Below are 13,252 nucleotides of genomic sequence, written 5' to 3'. Positions count from 1 at the left end.
TGGCTCATTTTTGAGTGACAAATTGGACTGTGGAATTTTTTGCTGAGATGGTTATTTTTGGTTATTTTTGTACTGAAAAATTCAGAAAATCTGAACTTCCCTGGCTCATTTTTGAGTGACAAATTGGACTGTGGAATTTTTTGCTGAGATGGGCCTATTTTCTCATTCATAGTGAAATGTGAAAAGATTTCTCAGATTTTGAGTAATTTTGCCTTTGTATTTTTTTTGCAAATATTTTGTTTATCACTATTAATACGCAAAAAAATTCCTATAGATTATATGCCCCAGACAGCACATCAGCAATGACAACCTCATTCCATTCAGACTATCTTCAAAATGGAAACTTCAGTAAAGACAAATATATCGTCCATTTTGAAATTAGATGGGTAACTTATACTAGTCAGGCCCTGTTACTTCAAGGCAGTGATGAGCTGCTAAAATCTTAACAACTGGTTCTCTCCTCACCCCATGAGGGGATTGTGGCCCCCCCGCCCTCCCGCGGGACTCCTGCCCCGTCCAACCCCCAGCGTTCCTTGATGCCCCCCCCCAGGACCCCTGCCCCATCCACCCCTCTCCCCTGTCCCCTGACTGCCCCCAGAACCAGGCAGGAGGGTGGCGGAGGTGAGCTGGGGTGGGGAGCACGGGCCCCCCCGGGTTACCTACTGCGATGCGGGTGGCCCTCCTCACACCCCCCAACCCCAGCTCACCTCCGCCTCCCTGGGCCTGAGCGGGAAGCCACGGCCTGCTTCTCAGCCTGCCCCGGCTTCCCGCACGAACAGCTGATTCGTGGGAAGCTAGGGGGGGCAGAGAAGCAGGGCGGGGAGACGTGTTCAAGGAGCCGGCGGCAGAGCGGAGGTGAGCTGGGGCCGGGGGTGGGGCGGGGAGCTGCCGGTGGTGCTCTGCACCCTCCATATTTTCCCCTTGGGTGCTCCAGGGCTGGAGCACCCATGGAGTTGGTGCCCAAGGCGCCACTTTTGGCCGGTTAAATTTAGAAGCCCTTTTAGAACTGGTTCTCCCTTGCGGAACAACCAGTTCTAAAAGAGCTTCTAAATTTAACAACCGGTTCTAGCGAACTGGCGGGAACCGGCTCCAGCTCACCGCTGCTTCAAGGGCAGAGTAGCCCCAGCCACAATTTGTTCTCTAACCCTCTTACTCTCTCTGCAGGTTGGTAGGGTAGCTATAATTCCTGTCAAAGTTCTACAGGCGAAACTGCTGTGAGAGACGGGGCTGTAGGTGCTGGGGGAGAAGCTGAGGCAGGAGCTGCTGAATGAGATGCTGCGTCACTGCACTCCCCAGCAACCTTGGCCATGCCCTCTTTCCAGCCAACTCATCAACTTTTGGGGCTGTACTGAGCCTTTACACCTCTAGCCCCACCAAACTGAGGTTGCAGCTGCTTTGTGCTACCATAATCTTATCTGCCGGTGGAGTTTGCACCATAACGGTGTACACTGACATTAACCGGTATAACCCTAGAATAAATTAGGCCCCAAATCCTATTTCCAATTTGCCTAAATAAAAGAAAATAAATAAAATTTAGATATACCTCCTATTCAATTTATTCAGCAATATTTTGACTGAGCTAACTAAAATATTGTCTCAGAGATCCATACACTTTTGTACATATAAATACTTCAGGGATCTTACTGACCCTCATCCTACCAGTCTTAAATAAGAAAATCTTATGATGATGATGATTGATGGAAGAACAAGTGTCATATATTTTCCCTGGACTTTTTTTATTCTCTTCCTTGGCTGTCATGGTGTCGCTACTTGTTTACCATGAGGGCCCATCCGGCTGGCCTTAAAGAGAGTCTATCATTACATGAATTCTGAAAACATAAGCAAACTTTATGGACATCTGTGTCAGAGCTAAGTGCCTGAGGAAATGTGTGTCATTCCCTGAATGTTCACTTACCACATCACTTTTTATTGGCAGGGCAGGAGCAAGCGGCATGCTTAAACAAATGCTACAGCCCTACACAAAGAGTTCAGCTCATGTCAACTCTTCTAAGAAGCAAAAGCCCTTAGGGGTAATGTCCCAAGTTCTGACATATCAGCTATTCAGACCTGGAGAATCCACTCCACTTATTGGATTTACAGGATTCAGGGGTGGACAGCAACCTCCGTCATTCCCCTCAGGCTAAAATTGCTTGAGGTCAATCAATATCTTCAAACACATGCCCCATTCGGAGAGATCATGTGCTATCCAAAGGCACAAAATGGAGTGGATATGATCATCTGTTAGAAAGAACTAATTGTTACCATCAGAGTCAATGGAAACTCTATCTCCAAGAGCAGAATTTGGCTCAAAGGTATTTTTTATGTGCACGGAAAATATTTCTTATACTACATCAGATAAAGGGCTGGGGGAAGACAAGGAATCCATTTCAATTTAGGTTTGATGAAATCCTCTACCAAAGCAGAAAGACATCTAGACCTTCAGAAACTAAAGTTTTGCATGTTATCTATCTACTGTTTAGGCCTGTCACAGGGCAGGGTTCCCTCATCCAGCACTCCTTACTGCATACTGTCCTCATAGACATCAGTCACAAGTTTAACACCAAATGCTTCATTTACAGTGTGCTACACAAGTCCTTGTTCCCCCACAACAGAAGGCGTTTACCTTCTCCCTAGCCACAGGGCAGGGAGAGATCTCACCTCCCTGAGATCCTGGACAACTCTGGCCCTTCCTTCCTACTTTACCCTCTTTCTTTTAACTGTCCTCAGCTGAATCCCCTTGTTGACTTGTACTTAATTATCACATCACTTGGTACTTAATTATCTCATCACTTTTGCTTATCAAGTACACAGAAAAGTGAGTCAGCCTGAGGCTACTCAAACTGTGTCACGGCCCCCATTACCACAGTATCTTTGTTGTGCCTCATAATCTTTCACATATATATACTCACAACACCCCTGTGAGGCAGAGAAGTATCATCCCCATTTTACAGATGGACAACTGAGGCACACAGAGATATTAAGTGACTACCCAAGATCATGTGGAAAGACTGTGGCAGAGCAAGGATTTGAACCCAGGATCCCAAAGTTTTAGGCTAGTGTTCAAACCACTGGGCCCTCCTTCTGTATAATAAAAGGCAAGCTGTGCAATTCCCTATTTATATTTATTTTGGTATGGGGAAATGGAGGGTGGAGAAAACAGCGTGTTTACCATAAGAGTCTCTGAGATGGAGTCCCCACACTGTCTTGGGCTCCCTCTTAAGGCAGTGATTGAAATATCAGAACAATATAGCTGGCCTTAATGACTGTAAATTAAGTAACAAACATCAGATGAGGACTGAAGAAAATTATCATTTTACAGCCAAAAGCTCATAAATCTAGTCACAATACTTAATATTTATACCTACTTTACAGTTCACGGACCTGGTATATTATCGTCTTTTCAATATCTAACTCTGGCTCTAGCTCTTTTCACATCTAAATGAGAGGACCGACAAGAAGACGTTTCAAGCCATCTTTCTTACAGGGATTGCTATTTATTAAGGTAAATCACAGCTATTGTAGGCAGCTGCTTTACTAATCTGAATTTGAAAACGAAACCATAAAAACCAAAGCCCATAGAACTCCTGCCTAACAATAAAATAAATGCTTTCTTTTTTTCCCTGTAGTCCTCCATTATAGACTATTTAAGGACTAGACAATTGGGTTTGAATAAACATAGTTTTCTTCGTTTTTAGGGTGTCTGCTTTTTAAAATTCAAGCTCACTCTCAGTTCATAAATTAAATGTAGTGTACATTCTTATGTGCAGCACTTTAGAAATAGCCTAGCAAATACTTTATCGTTTGGCTGTCCTATAAATATCATTATACTGTAAGGACCAATGATAGTTGCAAGTCTGGATGACTTTTATAATACCAAATTTACAGTACATGTGGTCCTCCTTGGATGGATCCTATTACCAGCTGGAGGACTGCAGCGGATACTATTTGTGACCGACTGCTAAGCTGTGTCTGGCCACAATCCCCGAAAAGGACAAAATAAACAAAGTCTCAGTATCTGTGGTGGGAACAGAGCAGAATTTGGGGAGTACCAATTGGGAAAATCCAGGCTATTCTCTACCTCACCTTTTCTGGAGTGAAATGTATCTAATATGAGATAATAAATGCTGAATGGGTACAGGACGAAAGGAAGAAACGAATATCTGCCTGAACCAAGAAGTGAAGTCACCAATTAATGAACACATGCCTTTTCATGGAGGCCAGGACAATCCAATCACACAGGAATGAGCAGCAAGTCATACCACGCATGTCTGTGAATTTATACCATTTAAGGAATTAGAAAACTTTCAGAATTCCCTTCCATCATATCTATGTTATTAATCAATGCGGAGCTGGCATTCAAAACAGCGCTTTTATGTATGCACATAGCAATCTCTTCTCTTGCTGATTTTACCTTATGGACAAAATAAAAATGAAATATGCATATTATGCATTATTTTTCATGCAATCAGTGAGAAAAGATGGAACTGAGAGAGACAGGCCTGTATTTGTATCACCTGTCAATGTATGGAGCCCTTGTTGTAGGCATTGTTATTATTAATATTAGGAGTCCCAGTCATGAAGACGGACCCCATTGTGCTACATGCTGTACAGACATAGTTCCTCTCTTCCCAACAGGGTCTTTTCTGTTTTGGTTCCTGCCTCAGAGTAGCTAAAAGCAGCAGATTTGCAGTTGACTTAAAAACACATGAGGGAGGCAATATTCGTGATTAGCTGAGAGATGCCAGTTTGGGGCCATTCATATTTTATAAGACATTCTCATTTAAAAAAAATATTACCTTCTAATTTAAAATAAAAACTCCACTTTCTAAAAAGACCCTTAAGCAGCAATGCTGAGTGGCTTGCCTCATTAGCCCAGTTTCAAACACCATTATTTGATGTACTAACATGTTCATCCAATGTTGACTCTGTTTTTCCAAAGGGAGAGTTGCCATGTGAACAGCTAGTTACTTCAGCTGTGTTGTAGCACTAGAAATCACAAGTGGCTAGATTTATGGTACTGCACCACTATCATGCAGGCAAGCCTCATTAGTGCGTTATCTCAATAAAGAGCTCCAATCTCCACTGCTTTGCACTTTGTGTCATCGTTTACAACTTGTGCAAAGAAAATGCAAAACTACAGAATGGTACCATTTTACTCCCATTTTTCACAAACGTAAATGATCACTCGGGGTGCAGATTTATCACAGCATTTTTTGTCACAGATAATGGAGCATATTGGTAAGTCACGGGTTTTGCTATTTTTGATAAGAAGATACCATGACAAATCAGAAGGAGGCCCACAGCAGTGGCATCCGCAACTCCTGCCTTGCAGGGCTGGGCTTTGCTCCCCACTCTGGGTGTTGTGACTTGGAGCATGGGGTTACAGTACTGCTCAGGTTTGGCCTGGCTGCCCCCGTCACGACGACAGAGGAGCAGTTGAGCCAAACCTAAGCAGTGCTGTGACACCCACGCAGTAGGTCACAGTGCAACACACTCAAATTTGCCCCACCCCACATTCTGTCATGACCCCATGTGCTAGGCTGCAATATCTGGAGCAGGGCGGCAGCCGCAGCCGCCCCCCTCCCCAGGACTGCCACTGCTGGGTGAGTTTATTAAAGTCACAGACACAAAGACAAGTCTCAGACAAATGGGAAAATCACAGTATCCATGACATTTTTCCCACTGTGACAAACCTTTAGTCCTAATGATGACACAAGGTATAAGGTCAGGGGAGAACTGGGTCCTGGGTACAATTTAATTATAGAATATCAGGGTTGGAAGGGACCTCTGGAGATCATCTAGTCCAACCCCCAATTTTTGCCCCAGATCCCTAAATGGCCTCCTCAAGGATTGAATTCACAACCCTGGGTTTAGCAGGCCAATGCTCAAACCACTGAGCTATCTCTCCTCACAAGAGAGGGATAGCTCTAGTTAATGTTGTCTTTCATTAGTTTCTGCTTTCAAGACTATTAGCTTTATTTTAAGAAGAAAAGTCAGGAAGACATTTATAGCTAGATGGGTTACTGGAATTAGACAGAATGCTACCAGATAATGCATCATGTTAAGTGAAGTAAGAATATGAATTTACTAGCTCACTAAACGATAACAGGAGCCTGAAAGCACTTAGGTTGCTTTCATCCACTAATCAATATAATTATCTTTAGCTTTCTTCAATTTAATTATTGCTTTTTACAATCAGTATCTATTTCATTAAATCACATGCAACTGAAGAAGGGATCAGAGTTCAGAGAATAATTTAAAAAAAAGATCTGAACAATCTCAAGGAAAGCCTAGAAACAGCCTAGCTAAAGTCACTCATGCATTATTAGGACAATAAATTTATTCCTCATTCTACTCTACTAGTAGGGATGATTCAACATATTCTGTATTGAAACTGCAACATGTATGAAAGCATCTCCTACGGTTAATTATTTCCACATCCATGGTTGGCAGTTAAAGTGAAGGGAAATATAGAATACAGTATCTTTGAATGCAACCTGATGCTGCTAATTCACCAGAGCAGTAGAGGTGAAAATGTTATGGGTACAATTCAGTTAAAAGCTATATTTGCCTTTTGCCAAAGAGGGCAGGGGGAAGGGGCGGTGGAGAAAATACAAAAATATAATGATTTTAACTCGTTGAATATTTAAATGCAGTCAAATGAAAAGTTTAGCAAAAAAGGAAAAACTGGCCTTTCTGCTGTTACCTGACTGAGCAAAATTTTTCATATTTAACCTGAGTCTGGCTGCAAATTTTGCCATAAAAGAATACTTTGACCCCAGTGTAGACTGAATTTTAAACCTACTCACCTAGTTCTGAGTGCAATAATGAGCTGGGGACCAAGTCCAAAGCCCTTTAAGTCACTGGGAGTCAGAATTAATGTTTATAAAGAGCTTGATTTCAACGGTGGTACACAGCTGAGGATCCCACCTATGTCCAGTTTGCCTTAAGTTCACTGATTTGATACTTATTCAGGGCTTGACACAGTAATATTTTTGCTCCAGAGAGCTGACATCCTGAAAATATTTTTAAGCATCCATTGCTTGGTTAATGAGTTGAGTGGAAAACTGACTTTCCAACTCTCCTTATTCCATGCTATCAGTGCAGAACACGTTTTCTTCCTGCCAACTGCCATTGCAGTCTGACTGTGCTAGGACACTGTGTGTCCCTCCCATCTGTCACAAATGCTTGACCATAAACTGTGGGCCTTCTCTGAGTTAAGTGTTACTAAGGCCAGAAAGGGGGAGAGAAAATTTAATAATTGTATGAAACTGGGCATACTGGAAGACTAAGACAATTGGCAATGGAATATACAGCCTCTCTCCTTCTAAGTCACTGGTTTGAATCTAAGGGTATGTCTACACTATGAAATTAGGTTGAATTTATAGAAGTCACAGAATCGGAAAGGACCTCAGGAGGTCATCTAGTCCAACCCCCTTGCTCAAAGCAGGACCAATCCCCAATTTTTGCCCCAGATCCCAGAATGGCCCCGTCAAGGATTGAACTCACAACCCTGCGTTTAGCAGGCCAATGCTCAAACCACTGAGCTATCCCTCCCCCCAATTTTTTAGAAGGTGATTTTATACAGTCGATTGTGTGTGTCCCCACACTAATGGACTAAGCGCATTAAGTCGGTGGTGTGCGTCCACAGTACCGAGGCTAGCGTCGACTTTCAGAGCGTTGCACTGTGGGTAGCTATCCCACAGTTCCCGCAGTCTCCGCTGCCCATTGGAATTCTGGGTTAAGCTCCCAATGCCCGAAGGGGCAAAAACATTGTCACGGGTGGTTTTAGGTACATGTCATCAGTCACCCCTCCCTCCGTGAAAGCAATGGCAGACAATCGTTTCGTGCCTTTTTTCTGTGCAGGCGCCATACTGCTTTCAGCAGACGTTGCAGTAGGACTGCTAACCGTCGTCGTCATCATCCACCACTTCCACTGCCACTCTGTTCTCCTGATGCTATGAATCCACCTCGCAGGTCCTCTACATGACTGTCGTCATCCACCGCTTCCACTGGCACTCCGCTCTCCTGGTGGTCTCGCAGGGCTGCTTCCACTGCAACTCTGCTCAGCTGCTCTTGTCTCGCCATACTACGGCAAGCGTGCAGCCCGCTCAGCTGTTGTGTCCTGGCAACAGACGGTGCAGCAGGTCTGCAAAACTGGTCGTCCAACCACTGCTTCCCCTGCAATCCTGCTCTCCTGCAGACGCCATACCACCGAAGCATGGAGCCGGCTCAGATCACCGCAGCAGTTATGAGCATTGTAAACACCTTGCGCATTATCATGCAGTATATGCAGAACCAGAACCTGCAAAAGCAGGCAAGGAGATGATGGCAGCGCGGAGACAAGAGTAATAAGGACATGAACACAGAATTCTCTCAAAGCATGGCCCCGGCAATTTGGCCATCCTGGTGGCAATGGGGCAGGCTCATGCCATGGAACGCTGATTCTGGGACTGGGAAACAAGCACAGACTGGTGGGACCACATAGTGTTGCAGGTCCGGGATGATTCCCAGTGGCTGCAAAACTTTCTCATGCGTAAGGGCACTTTCATGGAACTTTGTGACTTGCTTTCCCCTCCCCTGAAGCGCAAGAATACCAAGATGAGAGCAGCCCTCACAGTTCACAAGCGAGTGGCGATAGCCCTCTGGAACCTTTCAATGCCAGACAACTACTGGTCAGTCGGGAATCAGTTTGGAGTGGGCAAATCTACTGTGGGGGCTGCTGTGATCCAAATAGCCAACGCAATCACTGAGCTGCTGCTATCAAGGGTAGTGACTCTGGGAAATGTGCAGGTCACAGTGGATGGCTTTGCTGCAATGGGATTCCCTAACTGTGGTGGGGCGATAGACGGAACGCATATCCCTATCTTTGGACCAGACCACCAAGGCAGCCAGTACATAAACTGAAAGGGGTACTTTTCAATGGTGCTGCAAGCACTGGTGGATCACAAGGGATGTTTCACCAACATCAACGTGGGATGGCTGGGAAAGGTACATGACGCTCATCTTCAGGAACTCTGGTCTGTATGAACAGCTGCAGCAAGGGACTTACCTTCCAGACCAGAAAATAACCGTTGGGGATGTTGAAATGCCTATAGTTATCCTGGGGGACCCAGCCTACCCCTTAATTGCATGGCTCATGAAACTGTACACAGGGAACCTGGACAGTAGTCAGGAGCTGTTCAACTATAGGCTGGGCAAGTGCAGAATGGTGGTAGAATGTGCATTTGGACGTTTAAAGGCGCGCTGGTGCAGTTTACTGACTCAGTTAGACCTCAGCAAAACCAATATTTCCATTGTTATTACTGCTTGCTGTGTGCTCCACGATATCTGTGAGAGTAAGGGGAAGACGTTTATGGTGGGGTGGGAAGTTGAGGCATATTGCCTGGCCGCTGATTACACGCAGCCAGACACCAGGGCAGTTAGAAGAGCACAACAGGGCACGCTGCGCATCAGAGAAGCTTTGAAAACAAGTTTCATGGCTGACCAGCCTACGGTGTGACAGTTCTGTTTGTTTCTCCTTGATGAAAACCCGCCCCCTTGGTTCACTCTACTTCCCTGTAAGCCAACCGTCCTCCCCTCCCCACTTCGATCATCACTTGCAGAGCCAATAAAGTCATTGTTGTTTCAAATTCATGCATTCTTTATTAATTCATCACACAAATAGGGGGATAACTGCCAAGGTAGCCTGGGAGGGGTATGGAAGGAGGGAAGCACCGGGTGGGGTGGTGGATGAGGGGAGGAGGGAAGGACAAGGCCACACTGCACTTCAAAACTTATTGAATGCCAGCTTTCTGTTGCTTGGGCAGTCCTCTGGGGTGGAGTGGTTGGGTGCCTGGAGCACACCCCCCCCCGCATTCTTGGGCATCTGGGTGAGGAGGCTATGGAACTTGGGGAGGAGGGTGGTTGGTTACACAGGGGCTGCAGTGGCGGTCTGTGCCTTTCCTGCACCTCAACCATATGCTGGAGCATATCAGTTTGATTCTCCAGTAGCCTCAGCATTGCATCCTGCTTCCTTTCATCATGCTGCCACCACCACTCCTGTTGCTCCAGCCATCTATCCTCTCATGCGTCCCTCCTGTCATCGCATTCATTTTGTGCTTTCCTGGACTCTGCGATTGTCTGCCTCCACACATTCTTCTGGGCTCTTTCAGTTTGGGTGGACTCCATGAACTCAGAGAACATTTCATCGCGAGTGCGTTTTTTTCACCTTCTTATCTGCACTAGCCCCTCGGACGGAGATGCTAGTTGAAGCGTTGAAACATTTGCAACTGCGGGAAGTAAAAAGGGAGATTTAAATTGAAAAAGACATACTGGCCATTTAAAAGGAGGGGCTGATGTTTTCAGGTTAAACCCAACTAACCCCCCCCCACACCCAATTCTCTGGGATGATCGTTTCACCCCTCCCCCAACCGCGTGGCTAACAGCGGGGATGATTTCTTTTCAGCCACAGGCAAACAGCCCAGCAGGAACAGCCACCTCTGATGTCCCCTTAATAAAATTCCCCTATTTCAACCAGGTGACCATGAACGATATCACTCTCCTGAGGATAACACAGAGAGATAAAGAACGGATCTTGCTTGAATGCCAGCAAACACCGGGACCACACGCTGCCATGCTTTCTTTTGCAATGATTCCAGACTACATGCTACTGGTCTGCTGAGGTAAAGTGACCTATCATGGAGGATGCAATAAGGCTGCCCTCCCCAGAAACCTTTTGCAAAGGCTTTGGGAGTACCTCCAGGACAGCTTCATTGAGATGTCCCTGGAGGATTTCCACCCCATCCCCAGACATGTTAACAGACTTTTCCATAGCTGTACTGGCTGCGAATGCATCCCAAGTCTTTAGGGCAAATTAATCATTAAACACGCTTGCTTTTAAACCGTGTATTATATTTACAAAGGTGTACTCACCAGCGCTGCCTTCTCCGCCTTCAAGATCTGGGAGCCCGAGTTGGGAGGGTATTGGATCCAGGGTGATAAACAGTTCCTGGCTGTCAGGGAGAACAGTTTCTCCACTTGCCTGGTGTGTGCTATCATCTTCCTCGTCCCCAAAATCCTCATGCCTGTGGCATGAGACTCCCCCTTTGCAGGAGTCCATGTACAGGGGTGGGGCAGTGGTAGGGGCACCCCCTAGAATTGCATGCAGCCCATCATAGAAGCGGCATGCCTGGGGCTCTGACCCCGAGTGGGCGTTTGCCTCTTGGGTTTTTTGGTAGGCTTGCCTAAGCTCCTTAAGTTTCACGTGGCACTGCCGTGGGTCCCCGTGATAGCCTCTGTCCTTCATGCCCTTGGAGATTTTTTCAAATATTTTGGCATTTCGTCTTTTGGAACGGAGTTCTGATAGCATGGATTTGTCTCCCCATACAGCGATCAGATCCAGTACCTCCCGTTCGGTCCATGCTGGAGCTCATTTGCGATTCTGGAACTCCATGGTCACCTCTGCTGATGAGCTCGCCACACTGGCCAAACAGGAAATGAAATTCAGAAGTTCATAGGGCTTTTCCTGTCTACCTGACCAGTGCATCCGAGTTCAGAGTGCTGTCCAGAGCAGTCACAATGGAGCACTGTGGGATAGCTCCTGGAGGCCAATACCGTCAAAGTGCATCCACACTAGCCCAAATTTGACCCGGCGATGTCGATTTCAGCGCTAATCCCCTCGTCGGGGAGGAGTACAGAAATCGATTTTAAGAGCCCATTAAGTCGACAAAAATGGCTTCCTTGTGTGGATGGGTGCAGGGTTAAATCGATCTAATGCTGCTAAATTTGACCTAAACTCGTAGTGTAGACCAGGGCTGACTCAGGTAACTAGTGACTGAAAGTTATCATCATCCAATGGCTGCTTGGTGGCCTCAGTCCAGTTTTCAATGGAAAAGTGTCTGCATCACAAAAATCATGATTAAAACCAAGACTATAGTTATCTAATTGCAATTATTATGCACCCATCAACTCAGCAATTTAGCAGAGAGGCCAAGGAACTTGTTGCCTGACCTATTCTCTCACCATTGGAGGAGGTTCCACCGGGTCAGGGTTGGGGCAATGTGTGGGTAAATAAAGAACGTCAGTCTCCAGAGATGCCATCTAGCACCCAACTCATTGTTATAGGATGACCTGTGTCGTAGACCTTTTGCAGTCTCTCTCAAATGCACCCCTCGTGACAGGATTTACTTCCTTCAACAAGGGTGGAACCCCACAATTCAATAACTCAGACTGGATAATTGGGCTGCAGCCACCCTGTTTTCCAACACTGTTAACACAACCAGCCCAAGTGTATTTGACACTTGCAAGAAACCTTCCTCCAGAAACTTCCCAGCCTATGTCCAGCAGCTGATTAAAGTGACTCAAAACAGCTTTTTCCAAATAAGCATATTGTTTATTCACCCAAAGATTCACAGCAATCAGAGAACTGGGTTAAAATAACAAAAATCTACATGCATCTAATCTTATCTAAACTTTACCCTTTCCTTGCAAGTCTAGGAACGTGCACTTAACCCAGAAACCCCCAACTCAGTGCTGGGATAGACAGAGTGACCTCCTTCATTCTCTGCCTCTGGCAGGGTCTCTATGTCAGTGTCTCCCCTTCAGTTGCTACTGGCCACTTACCTGCTCTGTCTTTGGAGAGACAGTTTTTTACTGTTTACAGCCCTTTTGATTTCTCGGCTATGGTCTTGAGGAAAGAGCTGTGTAACTTTTGACTGGTGCCTGGGAAGAGCATCTTCCCAATTAATGGCCCAGCCATTGTTCTCTTCAAGTTGTTTACCCAGAGCTGCCTTATCTCTGACCCTTGTTTTGTTTCTTGTTTGTTCTTCCTACCAACTCCTTTTAATTCAGCTCCACATAGACACAGATAATATCAAGCAGGTAAACTTACATACATATGATATAGATATCTCCCTCATTCTCCACAATCCTTCATGAGCATTAAATTCACACCCATGAATTATGTTGAGATTAGAGGAGGAGCCTGGAGGTAAGATAAGAGGCATAAACTCTTTATACCATAGTGCTTTACATAATTCTTTTGCAAGTTGCACAGTCTTCATGGAATCATAGAAACATAGGGCTGGACCGGGCCCTCAAGAGGTCAGCTAAGTCCATCCCTTCATGCTGATGAGTTGGCTATCCAGGTGCAAAGATTAAGGACTGCTGAGCATTCTTTTCCAGTTTGCAAGCCATGCAAGCCCCAGGAATATTTCATGATTAACAATGTCCTTGCATGGGTTTAAACATTTATTTTTCAAAAAAGATCATA

The 13,252-nt window shown here is 45.5% G+C and overlaps 1 protein-coding gene across 1 annotated transcript in view; it reads right to left on the bottom strand.

Annotated features, from left to right (window-relative positions):
• The window catches only part of PITPNC1 (phosphatidylinositol transfer protein cytoplasmic 1), a gene marked incomplete at its 5' end in the record, with an annotated part of 205,859 nt that overhangs the window by 61,449 nt on the left and 131,158 nt on the right, over positions 1 to 13,252 (bottom strand).

The sequence above is a fragment of the Lepidochelys olivacea genome, assembly GCF_965140295.1.
Source record: "Lepidochelys olivacea isolate rLepOli2 genome assembly, chromosome: 14".
Lineage (NCBI taxonomy): Eukaryota > Metazoa > Chordata > Testudines > Cheloniidae > Lepidochelys > Lepidochelys olivacea.
This window is presented reverse-complemented; position numbering and strand designations above follow the sequence as displayed.